The sequence below is a fragment of the Trichosurus vulpecula genome, chromosome 8 (assembly GCF_011100635.1).
Source record: "Trichosurus vulpecula isolate mTriVul1 chromosome 8, mTriVul1.pri, whole genome shotgun sequence".
Classification (NCBI taxonomy): Eukaryota; Metazoa; Chordata; class Mammalia; order Diprotodontia; family Phalangeridae; genus Trichosurus; species Trichosurus vulpecula.
This window is the reverse complement of record NC_050580.1, coordinates 102198469-102221837: the sequence shown is the minus strand read 5'-3', so window position 1 is coordinate 102221837 and position 23369 is coordinate 102198469. Positions and strand designations below refer to the sequence as shown.

The 23369-nt window shown below is 38.6% G+C and overlaps 1 protein-coding gene and 1 pseudogene across 4 annotated transcripts in view; both read left to right on the top strand.

The window, feature by feature from the left end:
* The window catches only part of VTI1A (vesicle transport through interaction with t-SNAREs 1A), a 412420-nt gene that overhangs the window by 51184 nt on the left and 337867 nt on the right, over window positions 1-23369 (top strand). The gene's annotated exons all lie outside the window — the stretch shown is intronic.
* On the top strand, window positions 17477-17900 carry LOC118829063 (annotated as a pseudogene).

The following is a 23369-nucleotide window of genomic DNA, read 5'->3' as shown; positions in this document are numbered from 1 at the left end:
TTGTTCTGGCTCCTTTCCTTGATTGGCCCAGAAATAGCAATCAGCTGGGGAGCAGGATGACATGCCTCTTAGCGATCCCTTTGATCTTTGAGATGAGTATCAACATTGTATGCTTCCTAATGGAAGTGTAATTTAATGAAATCTATTGGGTAAACATACTTCAGATGTTCAAAGGAGGTGACAAAATTTTTGCTGGCAGCCAGGACCTGGCGGCTTTCCAGCTTGCCTCTAGCTGCTATGCATATAGCATTGAGAGAGGCACTTAAAATAGGAACACAAAGTATTATTTTCATTGTGTTTTTCCCTACCCCTCCCCATTTTCTTTTCCTTAAATTTATTTTTGTGGAATTTTTGCTAGTGCCCTTTGACATATAACCTTTTCTGTTGTTGTTATTTTTATTTTAAAGGTAGAATGTGAGATCTAATCATCTTTGTTTATCCTGTTTATTTGATTGGAGGTAGCTCATTGGGAGTATCCACCATCCTCCAGGGAGTGGTTGTGTAGTCATGGTATGGCCTGTAGATCCTAGAGAAAACTCACCCTCCTCTCCTCTTCTCTCTCTCTCTCTCTCTCTCTCTCTCTCTCTCTCTCTCTCTCTGTCTCTCACTCCCCCCCTTCTTCTCCCTCTCCCTCCCCCCACCCCTAACTCACCTAATGATCCATCCATCCATCCAGCTATTTCAAGATGGGCTGCTGTCATCCACCATATAAAAGGAATGCAAGTTTCTGTCTAGGTCAGACCAGATTAAACAATCTGCTAAAGATAGGACATCTGATGCTTGGAAGTATCAGGACTTGAACTCAAGTCATGCTTTTCAAAATCCACTGCTTTGTCCATGACACAGTGTAGACTGACAGTCTTGTCACTTCACCACACCCTAGTTTCCTTATCTGTAAAGTAGATATAACAATCCCTGAGCTACCTACTTCATGAAATTATAGTAAACTTGAAATTATATAATGTATGAAAATAACTTATAAATAGTAAAGGTCCATACAGACCAAGGTGTTATTATCATCATCATCGTGATTATTGTTATTATAACTGTGGCGGTGGAGTGTTTCTGAAAGAGCTCTTGGACCAGGCTGTAGAAGACCTGGGTTGTTGTCCAGACTTTCGCTGCCCAGGTCTGTGCCCTTGGCTAGATCAGGTCATCCTTCAGGGGCTCTATTTCTTCAAAACATCGTAATATTTCTTTCCAGATGTAAGGTTCTAGGATTCTTCCAATGATTGATTCTAATTGCTAGTGTGGAACTGTTCCTTGTAGCGTTCCTAGCAGATGACTGGGCATGCAAGTAAGGGTCCTTAAACCTCCACTTCTTCACCTAGAAGCAAGTTCCATAATGAGAGGCATTTGTTTCCTGTGCTGTGGGTCCCTCTTCACCATGGAGGCTCATGACTCTACTCTTTCCCTTGGTAATACTGTAGGATCTGGAGATCAGAGTCAAAATGGTGTCACTTCAGTGTATGTTAAACTAAGTGGATGATAGATTTTATTTCTTCTATTATAAACAGAGAGGGGGTACTTAAAGGAGTAGGGGCACTTTGATGTGTTTTCTGTATAAAAAGTGTGATATAGGGTATAAGGGGAGCCTTTGACATTAGCCTGAAAAAAATCTTTTACTAATCTCAGAAATCCTGTGCACTATATCAAGGCAATTTCCATGGCCAATCAATACTTCTTTTTGATGTTATTTCAGATTTTTCTTGGATAAAAGTTGATTTCCTTATAGTCCAGCTTCTTTCTTTTTAAACCTGTGACTATTTGCTGCCTTGTTTTCTGGAACAAGAAAGTTGGGATGTAACAAAGTCTCAGAATAGGCCTATGAAGCTTTACTCACTGATTTGAATTCCCCATGAGGTCCTAGTAATTTTTTTTAAAGGTGTATAAAACACAAGTGGCTCAAATTTTTCCTTTTCTGTGAAGAAAAGTCTTTGTAGCCCTGTGCTCTTTAGACATAGCTCAGTAATCCATATGACAGGGCTCTGTAGCTGCCACTATCCCCATGTCACTGATGGGTCTTATTGAATCTGAAGCTCTTATACTTGGATATCACCTAGTTCTACTGTCTCATTTTACAAAGAGAGGAAACTGAGGCCTGGAGAAGTAGAATGGTTTCTACAGTTCTGTCTGGTACTTCCTCAGAGTTAGAGGTAATCTTTGGCATGAGTATTGTTTCTATTGAAAATAAATGTTGATAGTTCTCACTTTATGTAAATTCACATTACACAAATCCATTTTAAAGAATTCTGAAAGAAATCTGCATTCCAAAAAAACACCCATGTTAACTTTACCGTACAGTACTGTACTCTTTCTTTCTACTCCATCCCTCAGCTTGGCACTCTGTGGCCCCCCCCCCCCCACCAAAAAAAAAACCTTTAAAAAAAAAACCCTTTCAAGTGAAAGCAGAACAGATATGGATAGATCGCCATTCTCTGCTGCCTGATCAGGGGCTTGACTTGAGACTTCCTTTCCCAGAGGGGAGACTTTTGACCCACTCAGTCATTTTTATTCTTTCTACCTGCACTTGAATACTGAGTGTCTGTCCCTGGTCCCTGCCTGTTGCCTGTCCTCTCCTGTCTGTGTCCATGTCTAGCTCCTACATGCTGTCCCATATCTTTTTTCTCTATTCTGTGTCCTTGGCCCCCCCCCCCCCCACATGTCTTTGAACCATATGCCCCATCTCTCTTCAGGGGCCCCCTTGATGCCTCACTTCCTCCCTTTCCCAGTCCTGGGCAAATTAGGTTAAGTAAAAATCACTTTAAGTAGAGGACTGCTTAATTGTCTACTTAAGTAAAGTGAGAACTGTCTGTATAATATCAGATTTTTCTTAGGGTGTATGATGCATAGCCCTCATTAGAGATCATCCTAGTTAAAAAAAATCATTTGTTGTTTTATGTTGCTTTGCCAAAATTGTTTTTCTGAATAAAATAATTCTTATCTAATTAAGAGAAGGCCTAAATAGGTGGTGCTTATCAGTTATTATATATCACATATTACCCATCCCATTTCCATTAGATCAAGAACTGTCTCTGAAATTTAGTTTTTATATTAGTCTCCACATTGCTGTTTCCAAATCATATATACACATAAAAATATTCATAAATTCTACAAGAAAGGATGAAAGCAATTTGATGAACCTCTAAGATCCAGAATGTTAGAATAAATAAATGGGCTCTTTTTTGGAGTAAGAGCTTCATTCATTATCTGTGCTAATGTTAGGAAGTAATGTTTGAATAACCTGGTTGCTTTTAGAGTGTCCATAGTCTGGTACATTGGAAAGAGCATTGAAATGGGGACTAGTAGACCTAGGTCTAGGCCTAGTCCTCCTACAAGTCATTAGTTAGTCTTGAGTAAATCACTTCAGCCCTGTTAACCTAAATTTCTCCCTGTATAAAAACAAACATTTAGACTATGGCATACTGGGAAGTTTTTTGGACTAAAATACAATGGAGATTTTTTCTTCCTTTCCATATCTTGGTAAAAAAAAAAAAATTTAAATGATGGATAATTTTTAAGCAAGCTGCTGATTTAGAATTATTCAAATGAGTTTTAATCTGAGTTCAAAAGGAAAGACAAGGATCCTTTCCAACTCTGTGACTAATTACACCCCTCACCCCTTCTTAATTATTATTAGTTTTTAGTTTCACATTAAAATTAGTTTTCCGTAATGGGACACATCCCATTTGATAATGGTCAGAAACATTCCGGTGACATTTCAAGGGGTAAATGGAAATTAGCCTAGGATGCTAAGACTAGTTCACAACATGAACTAAAAAAAGATATTGTCTTGGGGACCTGGAGACCTGGCTTCTAGTCCTCAACTTGCTGCTAAGTAGCTGTGTGACCTGGGACAAATCACAACCTCTTTCTGCCACATTTTCTCAGTTGTAAAGTGAGGGGATTAAACTAGAAGATCTCTAAAGTCTCTTCCAGTTCTAAAATGAAATGATTCTAAAATTCATAAAGGGTCATCTTAATAGTCTTATTTTAACTACAAATCGTTGCTGATTTTTAAATTGCTGATGATATTGTGGAGTTTAAGGGATTAATGATTTGGAGTTCATATGGTAATCCTCAGCTCTTCCCTTCTTGAGGTGATGGGGTGTCGCAACAATCTGCTAGCAGCTGCTGTGCGGGTGTAAGACCCACCAACAACCAGCACACAGAAAGCTGCCAACACAGGTTCTTTTGATCTGCTTTACTAAGGAAAGCAACGTTAAGGGGTTAACAATCTCACTTTAATCCAACATACAAATATCATTCACTTAGCTCAGGGGGAAAAGCCAGCACTCTGAACTTCAAAGCAAATACAGACAAATTACAAACATACATTTATAAACAGACCAAATACAAGTCATAGTTACCAAGGAACCATCAACATCTGAGTTCAGCTGGGAGCTCGACAACGGCTGGCCCAGAGTCACGTGCCACTCCTTCTGTGGTTCAGAGCTTCAAAAGAGAAAGCCAACCTCTGCGTTTATATATCTTGTTCAGGGTCAAAGGTGAGTCACACATGCAACTCACCCATGTGACCTAAAATCGTCACAAAAATGCGACTTAAACCCACGTGGTCTAAAAGCCGCTGATGTCACAAACGTCACTCAAAGCCATGTAAACTAGGCTTCCTTTGAGGCAAGGAGGTCATCAGGGACTCCTAATTTAATCAAGGAAACAAAAGCCAAACTCTTCCAGGGCACTTGGTTGAATAAGTGCTAAGAGCCCATCTTGATTGCCAGTACATGGGGTAGCTTGTACTGTCCAATGATTTCATTGAGTAGAGAACTCCTGAGTGATGAAATTCTCTCTACCAATGCAGGTCATCAATTTTTCTTCTAAAACTTACAATCTTAGTTGCCTAGAAGCTTGACTGAATTACCCAGCATCACAGTCAGTATGTATCAGAGGCAGGACACAAATCCACATCTTCCCGGCTTCTGGGCTGGTTTTCCATCCTCTATACCACACTTCCTTTCTATAGCTTTAAAAGAAATAATACTTTTGACTCTAAAGGCAGTTAATCATAATTTCTTGGAACAGTCTTTGTATATATCTTGTATAGCAGTAAGGCAAGATTCATGACCTTGGGGATGATTATGAACATGCCTGTATGGTTCAGAAATGCAAAGTATAAGAAATTCTCTAAGTAGAAGGCAGAAGTATAACATTTATTTAGACACGGGAGGATCCAATCCCAGGACCAGTAATTCCAATTCCATACCTTAGCAATTATATTCCAAAACCAGTAAGCCCACCTCAATGTAACAAGGAAATTATAACAAAGTATTGTAGCAAGGAGCCAAGCCATCCTGCAATGTCCCCTGCCCCCCCAAGTCCCCTGCTAGGGCCATTCTGTAAACAATCACTCACAAATTCTAACCCTCCGATCAGCACTGTGTCCTGCAGTTCTGTCAACTCTGGGTTCCTTGATCTCTACAACTCTCTTGTTCTGCAGTCTCCACTCTGCAGTCTCTGTCGATGCTGGCTCTCCCTCAGTGTCTGCTGCCTCAATGTCCCCTAATGTCTGCTTCTGAATCCTGCTGCTGTCAATTCCGCTGCTCCTAGTTCTGCTGCTTTCAGTTCTGGGCTCTCTTTTTATATAGTCCTAGCCAGCATCTGCTTGACTAGAACTCTGCAAATACTATTGGCTCTGGTCTTAGCAACTCCTCTTAGGGTCTTGAGGGCTTCAGGCCCAAATCACCTCAACTAGCAAAAGGGTGTGGGCCTGGGGCCTCATACCTAGTTAGTGAAAGGGTGTGGGCCTGCCTCTAATCAGGCCTCTCTTTGTTGGTCCCACCTGAGTCCTATTCAGTGGGTGGGAAAGATCTTACTTTCACTTACTGATTGGCCTTGAATCTTGGTAGAATATTGTTAGAAAAGGTATTGTTATTTTCAGTCATGTCTGACTCTTCATTACCCCATTTGGATTTTTCTTAGCAAAGATACTAGAGTAGTTTGCCATTTCCTTCTCTAGCTCAAACAGGATTATGTGACTTTCCCAGGGTCACACATCTAGTAAGTGTCTGAGGCCAAATTTGACTCCAGGCCAGAACTCTAGCTGCTCTTAAGTTAGAAAAATATTTAAAATATGTTCTGTCCATCTCACAAAGCTTATTTTATTTCATTTTATAAGCATTTTAAATCTGGATTAAGATGGATAAGTAGTGATTGTGGGATATATTCATCACTGCAAGAACTAGAAAAGGGGGGCCCTAAGTCAAATGAAAATTGAATTTGAACCCTTCACATTTTGGTATTTTATACTTAATTTTTCTCCTCTTGTGACCTTCTATATTTTATTGTATTCAGAAGAACAATCTTTCTAGAAACAGTATTGCTTTACATGTTAGGCTTCTAATTCAGGTGACTTGTCAGTTTTACAAATGTCTCCCAAAGCTTCTCTACCTGAATTCTCCTATTTTCACCTCAGGGGCTAAAATGTTCCCCTGTAGAGTTTGCCCAGAAAGGGAATGGGAGGGGGAGTGCAATTAATCATTCATCTGCTAGGTGTCAGCAAAGGTTCTCTTTAAAATAAATAAATAAAATAGTCAGCCTGTGGTAATTCAGGTGTATGTAGTCTCTTCACTGTGAAAATGCTATAAGAAGGGCAGAAACTTCTTACAATTAGAGTATTGGCAAGGAAAAAAAAAATTTCTAAGTTTAGCTGATGCTGCTTTTGTTTATAAAACATACCTCCCTATCTCTAGTTATGGCCAGAAATGTTTAGAAGTTCCTTTATTGGAACAGTTAGATTTGCCCTGGGTATTATTGGTTGGCTCAATGTATTTGTTACCAAAAGTTCCACAGTAGCTGGCCAACCTTGCTTCATAGCGTTGCTATTTTTAAAAATACAACTTTATATCAACTAAAATGAAGAAAGCAGATCCAAAAGACTAATAAAGACATTCACTAAAGCTACTTAAATAGAGCTGCTGTCATGTGGCAACAAAGCTCAGGTTAAAGCCAATGGCTGCAGTTGGCAATAAAGCATGCAGCCTTCCAAAATAAGAATTTGCAATTACTACAGTGCACTTTTGCCTAGACCCTAGACTATACCTTGTAAATTCTCAAATTGGAAGGAAGTATATATACTTTGTGGTTTGAGTGTTTGTTTATGCTCATTAGCTATGCTAAAGCATCAATTTAAATTATATATTTAAGTTTTTCTGACCTTTAGTAGTTACCTGGTTTCACATGTCATATCAAATCAGATAAATAAGATAAGATGTAGCCAAGTGGCATAGTGGAGATGCCTGAATTTGGAGTCAGGAAGGCCTTAAATCGGATTTTATCTAAAGACAGTTAACTAGTTGTTGTTACCCTAGAAAAGCCCTTTAAAGTCTCTCTGCCTCAATTTTCTTGTCAATAAAATGGGGATAATAGCACCTATCTGGCATACCTCATGTAACATATCGCTGTTATAAGGATCAGGAGATAATACATTTAAATGCTTTTCAAATCCTAAAGAATTACAGTCGTCCTTTGACATTAACGGGTTTCACACTCCTGATTTTGGCTATTCATGGGTTGGCCATCAGTAATTAAAAGGGAAGTTTTGGAGTTTTGCAGCATACTGCAGAAAATCGCAGATGACAGCACATGTGTAAAGAAAACTTAAAAAAATTTTAGCAAGTCATAAATGTTAGGATATTACTAATCTTTTTTTATCCTTTACTACAATTAGTATTCATATATAAATTTGTTATAAACAGTTAAATTTTGTTAAAAGTTTCAGTGTGCTAAAGAACTAAGGGCCATGCACTCTCTTTGGGAACACCCCGTCTTTGTCTCTCTACAGGCCAGACTCAGTCGAGTGATTTTCTTCCACAGTTATCCTGGTAGCTGGAGTTTTTCATAGGAAAATGGAATAGGTGAAGTAGTTGTTGCAGCTATACCAGCGGCAGGAAAGACTCTGCATGGTGTGTGTGTGCATCACTCCAAGAACTAGAAATGTGGGGCCCTCAGTCAAATAAAAATTGAATTTGAACCCTTCACATTTTGGTATTTTATACTTAATTTTTCTCCTCTTGTGACCTCCTATATTTTATTGTCTTCAGAAGAACAATCTTTCTAGAAACAGTATTGCTTTACATGTTAGGCTTCTCATTCAGGTGACTTATCAGTTTTACAAATGTCTCCTAGAGCTTCTCTACCTGAATTCTCCTATTTTTACCTCAGGGGCTAAAATGTTCTCTCCCATAGAAACCACAACATTTTTTATGAGTGCAGTATGTTGTTTTACTTGGTTTTTTGTGTTAAATAAATATGATCAGAATTATTAAAAATAAAGGTTTGGGATGGGACCTAGAGGGGACCTAGAGTTATTCATAGTTTTTAAATTCATGAGGGTCCTCCTGGTCCCTAAACCACTGCAGATGTCAAGGGATAACTGTATATAGTTGTTTTCCAATATCATCATCATCATCATTATTATTAAAGGGCCTCGCACCTTATCTGGGGCTACTTTTTCATTTGGAAAACTAAAATGGTACTAACCATTAAGGAAGAATAACAGATGTGAATTCTTTTGAGTTCCTGCCTAGCATTTTGGGATAAGAGTGTTCCTATTATTTTTTCCCATAGGTACAGTCTATGTAATAGACACCATTGATGAAACATGAGAACAGTTTTTAGGGATTGATTATCTGAAGTTATAGTGTTCTGACTTTTTCATAAAAATTTAAAATTGTGAAGTTTCTTATCATAGCTGATGATGTTAGCTAATGGTTTGACTGCTGTGATTCTTCTGTCTAGAAGTTTTAAGCTCTTGATTTTTTTTAAAGATGATTCACCATCATGATTTTTTTGAACACATAATTATATATAGAGCATAATGAAGGAGTTTGGGGAGTTGCTGAGAGTAGTTACTGAAAACCAAACCTGTTGCTTTATGTACGTGAGGATTTAAAGTTGTCATTTCTAATTAGGTGTCACTTTATACTTCATTTTTCATTATTCCATAACTTCTTAGTTCCCTGGAGATGTTTTGTGAGTATCTGTGATGTAACCTGTACAGTACATTACACAGACTTGGTGTAAAGACCAAATGTTGACTCGGCCACATTCTCACTTAGAATACTGTTTTATGAAGGATGTTAGCTATTTGCTAATGTAAAATGTGATTTCATATGTATATCACCCAATAAAATCTAATGGAAATAAATGGGTCACCCAATATGATCACTTACAGTCTTGTATATATAACAATAATACTAGCATATCTGATTTAAATTTGTGCTGATCCAAGTAACCCACTATCAGTAATAGGTCATCAGGTTTTAACTGTTTTTCTTATAATGGAGATAAATTTATATTAATTCATCCATAATTTCAGGCGTATTCCACTTTTGAAGCAATAGCATAATATTGGCCTGATTAGTATCAGATTGTAACCAGTTAAGGGAGTTTTCCCATAGATTAGTGTAGTGATTAGATGATATCCCCTACAAATAAAATTTAAACTCTGAAATAACCAAGACTTGATTTTTGAAGATAATAATAATGAAATCTAGAGTTAAATCTTCTTCTTTTAACATTGCTAATTTGCATACTTTGAACTTATTTCATTTGCACATATTTAGTATACTTCAGGCCACTATGTTACCTTATTACTCAATCCCCCCAGAAACAAAATAGGTGATTTTTCATGGTTATTTGAATTATTCATTTTATTTAAATTAATCTTGTTTTTTCCCTTATTAAATAAAATATCCAATTTTCTACTTCTTCATTGGTACTAGTAAAGTAGTGGTTTCATATATACTGTGTTTCTCATTCTGAAATTAATGAAATCTCAAAATGAAAAATAAAGTATTCAATAAATGCTTCTTAGAATACCCTTTTACAGTACACACACTCTCTAATAGCATCTGGAATCCAGAGAGGTAGAAAAAAATGGAAAACCATGATATTTATAAACTTATAAACTGTAACAAGAGTTATCTGACAGAAATTATCTTATTACCTAACTGCTACGTATTATAAATTTTACTGTGCATTGTTATCTGAGCTTCATAGGATACTAATGTTATCATCCTTTGGGGATTTAGTCACAATGAAAACAATTTCTGATCAGGCATATAAATCTGATATCATAGATTTGTAGAAATTAGGAATGGATGATTCATTAGATCATCTGTTGCCTTTAAGGGGGCCAAAGTATGATTGCTTCCTGTAGCATACTCTTCAGTGCCCTCTGTTCAGTCCACTTTATATGATGGGTCAAACATGGGAATTCCTCTATTTCCCTTGGGAAATGCTTCAATCTAAAAAAAATCTCACAGTTAAGGAATTTTTCTTAATCTTGTGCATTTTCCCCCATTGTTAAACTGTCTTGCAAGATATCAGCAAGTAAGTCCTGAAGTGCCTTCTAAAAATAAAGTCTTCAAGATTCATGCTGCCTTTTGGGAAATCTTTTTTTTCCCCAGTATTGTACTGTTCAGCCCAGTAATGGAGCTTAGTAAAGATGCCTTCTCATCAAACTTGGATCCTGAGAAAGAGTATGTTTTAGCATATGTTAGACTTTGGAGAGGCCCTGTGATCAGATGCTTAGCCCAGTACAGGGCTCCTTGCCCAAAGAGGATGTGGAAGAGATTCAGGGGAGAGTAAAACAGATGATTAAAGGGTTGGAAAATCAATCTGGTGCAGAATGGTCTTGGTATTGTTTTCCCTGTTGAGTGGAAAGCTGAGGGGGGTACTTACTGTCTTCGTGTCTACGAAGGGCTTTTATACAGAGAATGGCCACCAGCTGTTTTTAGTCTCTACTGTGAATTTAACTATAGCATCAGGGATTTTGGTGAATTAAAAGGACAAAATCTACGACAGTGAGTGTTGTTAAGCATTGCTGATAGAAGTTATGGGACTTCCATCATGAGGACTTCGAAATGGAAAGATTCTCATCAGTGATAAGTAATGTTCAAGTCTTACTGCCTACAGGCAAGGGGGTGGACTAGATGACCTCTCAAGGTTTCTTCTAGCCCTAAGGTTTTATTATTAATGCATATTTATTGACTACTCAATTGTATGAGGTTCTTTTCAGAGGACTGAATTATTGCCAGTTGCTGTCCATTGCTATCATAGTCAAAATTAGACAGACCTACAACACCTCAGTTGCCAAATCAAGTCAAAGTTTAGTTGGCACATTTCTGACTATCAGAATATGTGTATTCTGTTCAAGAACATTAAAAAACAACCCAAGGGCATATTGGAAAGTTCTTTGGATTAAAGGACCTTTTTCTCTTGTATTCCTCTATTTTCCTGTATAAAAATCAGATGATTGCTATACTTTAAGTAAAGTGCTGATTTAGGATTTTTGCCCCCATGACTTTGTGTGTGACATAAAATGAAAGAGAAAAAAGGACAAAAAAGAGGAGCTATTTAGAACAAATGCCCTAGAATTTGCCTCAAAAAATTATGAATGTGATTTTTGGGTAAAGATTTTTCAGTGTTCTCCTGTTACATTTGTTACCATTTGAAGAAACAAATTGAATCTGATTTCAGAATCACAGGGTAGTAGTGCTTGAGGGGACCTTAGAATTTATCTGCTTTCCTGATTGCTGAGTCCTTTGTCAAGACCGACATTTCTTGAGAGGCTTGAGCCATGTTCTTCATTTCACTCCAGGTCAACTCATCCTCTGGACTTCTCCACCTCATCAGTAGCAGTCCTTGCCTTGCTAGGCTACCCTCTTCCCCGCTTCCACCCATCCTTTTTTTTCTGCCAGTTTCCCTTTTTGTTTTGTCTTCCCCGATTCTAGTATAAGCTTTTTGGGAGTAAGAACCATCTTGCTTTCTTGTTTTGTGTATCTGAGGTGCTTAGTATAGTGCCTGGCACATAATGAGTGCAATAAATGCTCTATCTATATTGTATATGTGTGTATGTATATGTGTATACATATGAGTGTATTTAAATGCTCTATCAACCCATTATGAAAAATTTAAAACACAAGTAGTTGTGACTTGTCTAAAGTCACACAAATTAGTTATTGACGTAACCAGTACCAGAAATTAAGGATCTTGTCTACTACTCCAATGAAAAATAAGTAGTATATCAGTCAAAAATTGGTTATAAGCATGCCTGCTGGGTTGCCTAAAACAAATCTGATAATTACCATTGCTACACTTTGTGATTGCCATGATCTTCATCTCTAAATGGAGGGGTTTGGGTGATATGATCATTGACTACAAAGTCACATCAGGTTATATGAATAGTTTCTCTGTGTGTATAAATATGAGACCCATATGTTACAGCTAATATTTGATTATCAATCTATGACTGGAGTTTAACTGGATTGTTAGCTAATGCTCAATGTCAAATTTATAATGGTAATGACTCCCATTCCCTTTGGTAATGAAGTATATAAATCAACAAATATTTATTGAATGATTGAAGTTTTTATGTTCCTGTGATATGGACATACATTGTTGTCTCCCCAAAGAGGATGATGAACTATGTTGATTTGAGAACATAGCTCAGAAATCCTATGGTCTTGACTAATTAGAGAAATCAAACACATATTCATCATGCACTTGCTGTGTGCCAGACACTGGAGATAAAAAGGCAAAAAACTAAGTAATCCCTAATCTCCAGGAGCTTACAGTCTTTTGGAAGAAACAACATGTACAAATATGTAAATATTTACAGAATAGGTATATGTACATATAGGAGATAGGGACTATATCTGTGATGTCATTGGTAGAGGGATTTTTTTTGGAGGGGGGAAGTCAGGGCAATTGGGGTTAAGTGACTTGGCCAAGGTCACACAGCTAGTAAGTGTATCAAGTATCTGAGGCCAGATTTGAATTTAGGTCCTCCTGACTCCAGGGCCAGTGCTCCACTTAGCTGCCCCAGTAGAGGGATTTCTTGTATGAGGGAGCTCTCTCATGGAGGTTGGCATTTTCTCTACATCTTGTAGCATTAGAGTTATCTAGAAACCTGAGGGGTTAAGTGACTTGCCTACAGCCACACAGCCAAAATGTGTATGATAAGAGGTGGGACTTGTTAGTCTTCTCAGTTCTAAGACTAGCTCTCCCCACTGTACTACACACATGTATACATGTACAAATGTACAAACAGTAGTAATACAAGGTAGTAGTTTGGTTGGGAGATCACTAGCATTTGGGGATATCAGGAAAGATTTCACATATATATTGGTGCTTGGGCTTCCTCTTGAAGTTAGAATGAGGAAGAAATGCTACAGCTTGAAGAAAGAGAGATTCTGTGAAGTAGCAGTGAAGGAGTACATTTAAGACCCAGGGTTGGCCAGTAAAAAGGCAGTGAGAGGGGAGGAGTATTGTCTTTGGGTGAGAGAGAAAAAGGTAGTTGAGCTGAACTGTAGAGCTTGGGAAGGGGAGTATATAGAATTAGTCTGGAAAGATAGGTTGGAGCCAAGTTGTAAAGGTCTGTAAAAGCTAAATAGAGGAGTTTATATTTTATCCTGAAGGCAATAGGAAGACACTGACATTGTTCGTTAGAAAAGTGACATTGTCAGATCTGTGCATAAGGAAAATCACTTTGGTATTCTGTATTCTCCAGGTGGAAGATAGATTTAAGAGGGGATAGACCTGAGGCAAGATGACCAATGGCGGGTGGGGGGAGAGAGAGAGAGATAGAGATAGAGAGAGAGAGAGAGAGAGAGAGAGAGAGAGAAATATTCTTTTCTTGTCTCTGTTTTTGTTTTTAAGGAAAAGAAATTTACTATCATGTTAAGGAAGGCGGGTGGCAGCTTCTTGTCTTATCTATCTCTTTCTTCTATCTATCTACTCTTTTCCCTATATACTACTTTGCTTGGTGATATTATCAGCTCCTCTGGATTCAATCAATTATCACTTTATTCAGGTGATCATCAATCTATTTATCCAGGCCCTAACCTCTCTCCCGTGACCTCCAGTCAGTCACACATCTCCATATGCCTATTGGAAATCTTGAACTGCCCTGTGGTCATTTTAAACTAAACATGTCCCAACTTGAACTCATAATTTTTTCCTTAAAACATTTCTCTCTTTCTGTCTTCCTATTACCCTCCACAGTACCACTGTTTTCCTAGTCACCCAAGTTGACAACCTAGGTGTCATGCTCTACTCCTCACTCTTGCCTTCACTATCCAATCAATTGCCAAGTTCTGTTTCACCTTCCCAGTGTTTCTTGTATATGACCCTTTCTCTCCTCTGACACTGCCACCACTCTGGTGCAGGCCCTCACTTCATGACAGGACTGTTATAATAGGTTGCTGGTTGGTTTGCCTGCCACAAGTATCCCCACTCTAGTCCATCCTGTACTCAGCTGCCAAAATGCCCTTCCTAAAGCACAGATCTGACCATGTCACTTTTCTACTTAATAAACTCCAGTGGCTCCCTGTTACCTTGAAGATCAAATATAAAATCCCTTTGGCTTTTCAAGGCCTTCATAACCTGGCCTCCTTCTACCATTCCTATCTTCTTATATTTTATTTCCCTCTATAAATATTCTGTGATCCAATGATACTGGCCTCTTTGCTGCTCTTCACACATGACAGTCCATCTCCAGACTGCATTTTCACTAGATGTCCAGCCTGCCTGGAATTCTTTCTTCATCTCTGCCTCCTGGCTTCCTTCAGGTCCCAGCTCAACTTCTATCTTCTGCAAGAAGCTATTCCGTACTGCCCCCCTCCCTACCCCTTAATGCTAGTGCCTTTCCTCTTTTTATTATCTCCAACTTATCCTATTTGAAAGAACTTGGCAATTGATTGGATATTGGAGGCTAGAGTGAGGAGTAGAGCATGACACCTAGGTTGTCAACTTGGGTGACTAGGAAAACAGTGGTACTGTGGAGGGTAATAAGGAAGACAGAAAGAGAGAAAGGTTTTAAGGAAAAAATTATGAGTTCAAGTTGGGACATGTTCAGTTTAAAATGACCACAGGGCAGTTCAAAATTTCCAATAGGCAGATGGAGATGTGTGACTGACTGGAGGTCACGAGAGAGGTTAAGGCCTGGATAAATAGATTTGATGATCACCTGAATAAAGTGATAATTGAATCCAGAGGAACTGATAAGATCACCAAGCAAAGTAGTATATAGCAAACAACATAATTGTTTACACGTTGTCTCCTGCATTGGACTCCTTAAGAACTGAGACTGTTCCTCTGTATCCCTAACACTTTGCACAGTACCTGATACGTAATAGATGCTTAATAAATTCTTGTTCACTTGATTTGAAATGCCTTGTCTGCAGTCAGATAGTAAGGAGATAGTAGATTTGGGATTCAAACCTAAGGTTTTTGTTTTGTTTTGCTTTTTTTACTTCAAATCCAATACTCTTTCCACTACATCATAATCATCCTTCTAAAATTTCTCTATGACTGTCACAAATACTATGCAAACTATTTAATTCAAATTATACAACTATGTTGCTATCTAATTCACATTATACAACTATGCTGTAGATAACTCATACTCAAAACTTAAATATTTGCATTTGAATTACTGATTCTTTTCCTAATTAGTAAAATTACTTGGGCTCTATTGAGGTTTTTGTCCTTCATACCTAATTATTTTCCTTTTTATCCTTTAGTGAAGCAATAATGCTGAATTTGCACATCCAGTTACTTCTTGGACATTTGTTTGCGCTTTCAGAAATTCAAGATCTTATTTCAGTAAAGGGATAATAACTATATAGTTTTCAGAATGGAAATTTGTCTTATGTGGCTTTGAAGGGAATGAAATTACATTCATACCAAATTAGTATGAAAACAAATTTAAAATATTTTAGACAACGACAGGTTAAGTGATTCCCCACCTTTCCAAAGTGTAATTACCTTACTCCATTTGAATTTCCAAACATAGAAGAAGAAAAAAAATCACCTTTTAAATACTGACATCTAGTACTGTCGCCAAGTGAAAACAGATCAATTCTTTTAAAAGATTTTCCCAAAGAGGATATGATGTAGAATGAAATTAGTAGCATCACAATGGCCTTGTTGCAGTAAAATATATTTGCTTTTAAAGGTGGGTCTTTTATATGGAAGCACAAGATATCAAATGAGCTCATGGTCCAAGTCCTGAGGCTTCTACCACCCCAGAAGCAGAAATTGTGGACAGTAGTTTGACCTCTGTTCCCCAAAGGGACAGCAGCATCTGTCTCTCCAGGACACTGACCCTTCAAAGGGTTAGTGGCTCATGAATCACTCTTCAAGTTAGGAATGTAGCTGACAATGACCCATTTTTGCCAGTTGTAGAATTTTGAAGTGAAACTTTAATAAGGCCCCATTGTTATTATGTCCTGCTAATAGCCATTGTTAATATTTAAGTCATTTTAGTTGTATTTTGCACCTTCTTTGTATGTTTATTTGTAGTGAGCATTCCATTTGCCTTCTTTAGGTTATCCCACAAACATAGCAGATGTATAGAACTACTTCAGAGAGTGATTTTCCCCTACTTTTTGGTGGAGTGTTCGTATGCAGAATCTGTGATCTACAGTAATTCTTATTCATTTGGAATGTAGTAATTTGTTCCTGTCAGCACAGGCACTGTTTTGTTGTTTTAAATTGCTGAGTTTTGTTTTTGTTGGCATGCTCCCCAATACAAATTGAGTGGCTGACAAAAATCTATTTGTATGACAGTTCAATCTAGATAGGTGCTCTCTGTTGCCTAACGGTACAATTTGGGGTCCCCAAGATCAAAGCTGACTGAATGCCAGGACTGGAACAGAGCTTGTTCGTGCAGATAACAGAGGTAATCCATATTCCTCAGGTCCACAAATCAAACAAACAAAGGAGAAATATGTATGCACACCAGCTTGTTTGAGATGATTGTCTAGTAGCTTCTTTCTAATAACAAATGGGAATATCTAACCTATGAGAACAATGAGATTGCTGATATGAGAGATGCTTCTATTTGAAATTAAAAGGAAATGCCATATTGACTTATAAAGATAGACAGCAGTTTGTTGCTTAAAAATTTTCTCAGGGTATATTGGCTTTTGTTAAGGAAATTCTCCTTCTATTCTTACTTACAGCCATTCTGAAAAAGGTTATAGCTTGAGCAAATGCCTCTCTCTTCTGTGGCTTTTTGAGTTGTCTAGGATAGAGTTGAAGGGGTCCCTTTTCTTCTGTAAGATGAAGAGTCAGGAATTTGCCCCTGCATACTCCTCTGTATATCTCTCAAGGTGTTGATGAAACTTTGCTGTGGAAGTTATCCCACAAATATAATTTATATATAATAACCTGGTTGAAATGCACAATAGAAAAAGGTCATAAGGAAAGAAACTGAGAATACTCTTTATTGCAACTTCTAGGACATATGAGGGCTTCAGTTTAGCTTTTTCATGGCATAACAATTTAATACCTCTGTTTTTGTCATCTACAAATTGTAGCCTATTCTTTCATTCATACATGAATGTAGAGCTAAATCTTGAATATTTTATAAGCCAATTGGCAAAAGTATAATATCAATTCAAAATGATATAAAAAATACAGCTTCCTTTCCGACCTGGTCCCCGGCAGGATGGCTCCCGTGAAGAAAGGTGGAGAGAAAAAGAAGGGACATTCTGCCATCAACGAGGTGGTGACCAGGGAGTATACCATCAACATTCACAAGAAGATTCATGGAGTAGGCTTCAAAAAGCGAGCTCCCCGGGCTCTAAAGGAAATTCGCAAATTTGCCATGAAAGAAATGGGAACTCCAGATGTACGCATTGACACCAGACTCAACAAAGCTGTTTGGGCCAAAGGAATAAGGAATGTCCCGTACCTTATCTGAGTGCGTTTGTCCAGGAAATGCAATGAGGATGAAGATTCACCCAACAAGCTGTATACCTTGCTTACTTATGTACCTGTCACCACTTTCAAAAGCTTACAGACAGTCAATGTGGATGAAAACTAAATTGAACTTCGTTTAAATAAAGTTATAAAATGTCAAAAAAAAATACAGAAGACAACATCTATAATAACATGACTTATCTCTACCTTCATCTTTTTAAGGTACAACTGAAGCCATTAAGTACCAAAGATATGGAGCTGAAGAGGTATCGGAATGAGGTCAAATAATTCTTTTCAGGTTTTTAGTTGTATTTTGAAAGGGGCCAGAGGAACAGATTGAATATGAAGAGAGGAGATTGGTTCATGCTAATTATGAAATTATGGTTTTAAAATGCTAACTTATAGGTAATATTGAAAAAAGTTTTACTTTTGTATAATAGTGAGCTAAAATAACTTAATGTTTGACAATAGAAACAAAGAAGATAGACTTTAAGCACTAAAGTTTTTAAATTTTTATTTCTTTTCTTCCAGTATGTTTTATGCACTATATGGTAATAATTCTTCCCACTAGCTATAAGGTTATAATTCCATTTATTTAATTTTTTTCTTTTTAAATTTATTTAGTATATTTAGTTTTCAGCATTGATTTTCACAAGAGTTTGAATTACAAATTTTTTCCCCATTTCTACCCTCCCCCCACCCCAAGATGGCGTATATTCTGGTTGCCCCGTTCCCCGGTCAGCCCTCCCATCTGTCACCCCACTCCCCTCCCATCCCTCTTTCCCTTCTTCTCTTGTAGGGCAAGATAAATTTCTATGCCCCCTTGCCTGTGTATCTTATTTCCTAGTTGCATGGAAAAACTTTTTTTTCCTGTTGTTGTTTTTGAACATCTGTTTTTAAAACTTTGAGTTCCAAATTCTCTCCCCTCTTCCCTCCCCACTAACCCTCCCTAAGAACGCAAGAAATTCAGCATAGGTCACATGTGTATCATTATGTATGACCCTTCCACAATACTCATGTTGTGAAAGATTAACTATATTTTGCTCCTTTCCAACCCATCCCCCTTTATTGAATTTTCTCCCTTGACCCTGTCCCTTTTCAAAAGTGTTTGTTTTTGATTACCTCCTCCTCCTGTCTGCCCTCCCTTCTATCATCCCCCCTTTTTTATCTTCTTCCTCCTTCTTTCCTGTGGGGTGAGATACCCAATTGAGTGTGTATGGTATTCCCTCCTCAGGTCAAATCCAGTGAAAGCAAGATTTACTCATTCCCCCTCAACTGCCCCCTCTTCCCTTCCTACAGAACCACTTTTTCTTGCCACTTTTATGCGAGATAATTTACCCCATTCTATCTCTCCCTTTCTCCCTCTCTCAATATATTCCTCTCTTGTCCCTTAAATTGATTTTATTTTTTTAGATATCATCCCTTCATATTCAACTCACCCTGTGCCCTTTGTGTGTGTGTGTGTATATATGTACACACACAAATATATAAACATATATATACATACATATATATACACATATATCTATATACACACACATATATACATATATATACACATACATAGAGACACACATATGTATATATATGTATACACACATATATATGTATATATGCATATTCCTTTCAGCTACTATGATATTGAGGTCTCATGAATCATACATATCATCTTTCTATGTAGGAATGTAAACAAAATAGTTCAATTTTAGTAAGTCCCTTATGATTTCTCTTTCTTGCTTACCTTTTCATGCTTCTCTTGATTCTTGTGTTTGAAAGTCAGATTTTCTATTCAGCTCTGGTTTTTTCACTGAGAAAGCTTGAAAGTCCTCTATTTTATTGAAAGTCCATATTTTGCTTGGAGCATGATACTCAGTTTTGCTGGGTAGGTGATTCTTGGTTTTAATCCTAGCTCCATTGACCTCCGGAATATCGTATTCCAAGCCCTTCAGTCCGTGGAAGCTGCCAGATCCTGTGTTATCCTGATTGTTTTTCCACAATATTCAAATTGTTTCTTTCTGGCTGCTTGCAGTATTTTCTCCTTGACCTGGGAGCTCTGGAATTTGGCAACAATATTCCTAGGAGTTTTCTTTTTGGGATCTATTTGAGGAGGTGATCTGTGGATTCTTTCAATTTCTATTTTACCCTCTGTCTCTGGAATATCAGGGCAGTTCTTCTTGATAATTTCTTGAAAGATGATATCTAGGCTCTTTTATTGATCATGGCTTTCAGGTAGTCCAATAATTTTTAAATTATCTCTCCTGGATCTATTTTCCTGGTCAGTGGTTTTTCCAATGAGTTATTTCACATTGTCTTCCATTTTTTCACTCCTTTGGTTCTGTTTTATAGTATTTTGATTTCTCATCAAGTCACTAGCTTCCACTTGCTCCAGTCTAATTTTTAAAGTAGTATTTTCTTCAGTGGTCTTTTGGACCTCCTTTTCCATTTGGCTAATTCGGCCTTTCAAGGCATTCTTCTCCTCATTGGCTTTTTGGAGCTCTTTTGCCATTTGAGTTAGTCTATTTTTTAAAGTGTTGTTTTCTTCAATATTTTTTTCAGTATTTTTTTGGGTCTCCTTTAGCAAGTCATTGACTTGTTTTTCATGGTTTTCTTGCATCATTCTCATTTCTCTTACCAATTTTTCCTCTACTTCTCTAACTTGCTTTTCCAACTCCTTTCTGAGCTCTTCCATGTCTTGAGACCAGTTCATGTTTTTCTTGGAGGCTTTTGGTGTAGGCTCTTGCACTTTGATGACTTCTTCAGGCCGTATGTTTTGGTCTTCTTTGTCACCAAAGAAAGATTCCAAAGTCTGAGACTGAATCTGGGTGCGTTTTCGCTGCCTGGCCATGTTCCCAGCCAACTTACTTGACCCTCGAGTTTTTCATCAGGGTATGACTGCTTGTAGGGCAAAGAGTACTTTGTTCCAAGCTTGAGGGGATGCGCCATTGATTTCAGAGCTATTTCTATATAGCCAGCTCTGCCACCTCAGCACTCCTCCTTCCTCAAGAACCACCAACCCGCACCTGATGCAAATCTTCAGCAGGCTCTTCACTCCTGCTCTGATCCGCCACTTAATTCCTCCCAGCACGTGGGCTTGGAGCCAGAAGTAACTGCAGCTGTAGTTCTGTAGCTGCACCTCCCCCGCTGCCCCTGGGGCAGTTACCTAACCTCGAACTGTCCCCCGCAGCTTTTCCCACTAACCTTCTCTGTTGTCTTTGGTGTTTGTGGGTTGAGAAGTCTGGTAATTGCCACAGCTCACTGATTGAAGGTACTAGGGCCTGTTCTGCCTGACTCCTGGTCTGGCTGGTCCTGCTGCCTCCCCTGCTGAGCTCCACTCCCCTCTGTGTGTGATAGAGCTCATCCAGTGACCATCCAGGCTGTCCTGGGCTGGAGTCCTGCTTCCCTCTGCTGTTCTGTGGGTTCTGCAGTTCTAGAATTTGTTCACAGCCATTTTTTATAGGTTTTTGGAGGGACCTGGTGGGGAGCTCACACAAGTCCCTGCTTTTCAGCCGCCATCTTGGCTCCACCCCCGGAAGTCGTTATAATTCCATTTAAAGACTATTCTGTGCTTTTAGGTACTGGAAAAAATAGCTTAAGATTTGTTTAAAAAGAGAACTCTAGGGGGCGGAGCCAAGAGGGCAGCTGGAAAGCAGGGACTAGCGTGAGCTCCCCACCGAGTCCCTCCAAAAACCTATAGAAAATGGCTCTGAACCAATTCTAGAACGGCAGAACCCACAGAACAGCAGAGGGAAACAGGGCTCCAGCCCAGGACAGCCTGGATGGTCTCTGGGTGAGGTCTGTCCCACACGGAGCTGGGAGAGGAGCAGAGCCCACCGTGAGCAGCAAGGACCAACCAGACCAGGTGCTGGGCGGAGCGGGCCCTAGCACCCTGAATCAGTGAGCTGCGGCAGTTACCAGACTTCTCAACCCACAAACACCAAAGACAGCGGAGGTTAGTGGGAAAAGCTGCGGGAGTGGAAAGAGTTCAAGGTTTGGCCACCAGCCCCGGGGCAGCAGAGGTGGGCAGCTACAGCTGCAGTTGCTTCCGGCCCCAGGCCCACCTGGTGGGAGGAATTAAGTGGTGGATCAGAGCAGGAGTGAAGAGCCTGCTGAAGATCTAAGCCCAGTCCAGGTTGGGGGTTCTTGGGGAAGGAGGAGTGCTGGTGTGGCAGAGCTGGCGCATCCCCTCCCCCCCCCCCCCCCCCCCCGACCAAGCTTGGAACATAGAACTCTTTAGTCTACAAGCAGTCATACCCTGTTGAAAAACTCAAGGGTCAAGTTAGTTGGTTGGGAATATGGCCAGGCAGTGAAAACACACCCAGATTCAGTCTCAGACTTTGGATTCTTTCTTTGGTGACAAAGAAGACCAAAACATACAGCCTAAAGAAGTCAACAAAGTGCAAGAGCCTACACCAAAAGCCTCCAAGAAAAACATGAACTGGTCTCAGGCCATGGAAGAGCTCAAAAAGGATTTGGAAAAGCAAGTTAGAGAAGTAGAGGAAAAATTGGTAAGAGAAATGAGAGTGATGCAAGAAAACCATGATAAACAAGTCAATGACTTGCTAAAGGAGACCCAAAAAAATACTGAAAAATACACTGAAGAAAACAACACCTTAAAAAATAGACTAACTCAAATGGCAAAAGAACTCCAAAAAGCCAATGAGGAGAAGAATGCCTTGAAAGGCAGAATTAGCCAAATGGAAAAGGAGGTCCAAAAGACCACTGAAGAAAATACTACTTTAAAAATTAGATTGGAGCAAGTGGAAGCTAGTGACTTGATGAGAAATCAAGATATTATAAAACAGACCCAAAGGAATGAAAAAATGGAAGACAATGTGAAATATCTCATTGGAAAAACCACTGACCAAGAAAATAGATCCAGGAGAGATAATTTAAAAATTATTGGACTACCTGAAAGCCATGATCAAAAAAAGAGCCTAGATACCATCTTTCAAGAAATTATCAAGGAAAACTGCCCTTATATTCTAGAGCCACAAGGCAAAATAGAATTTGAAAGAATCCACAGATTGCCTCCTCAAATAGATCCCAAAAAGAAATCTCCTAGGAATATTGTCGCCAAATTCCAGAGCTCCCAGATCAAGGAGAAAATACTGCAAGCAGCCAGAAACAAACAATTTGAGTATTGTGAAAACACAATCAGAATAATCCAGGATCTGGCAGCTTCTGCATTAAAAGATCGAAGGGTTTGGAATATGATATTCCAGAGTTCAGTGGAGCTAGGAGTAAAACCTAGAATCACCTACCCAGCAAAACTGAGTATCATGCTCCAAGGCAATATATGGATTTTCAATAAAATAGAGGACTTTCAAGTTTTCTCAGTGAAAAGACCAGAGCTGAATAGAAAATTTGACTTTCAAACACAAGAATCAAGAGAAGCATGAAAAGGTAATCAAGAAAAAGAAATTGCAAGGGACTTACTAAAGTTGAACTGTTTTGTTTACATTTCTACATGGAAAGATGACATGTTTGATTCATGAGACCTCAGTATTAGGGTAGCTGAAGGGAATATATATATATATGTGTGTGTGTGTGTGTGTGTGTACACACACACACACGTATATACACACACATATATAGAAGTGAATGTGTATGTATGTATATATGTATGTGTTTATATA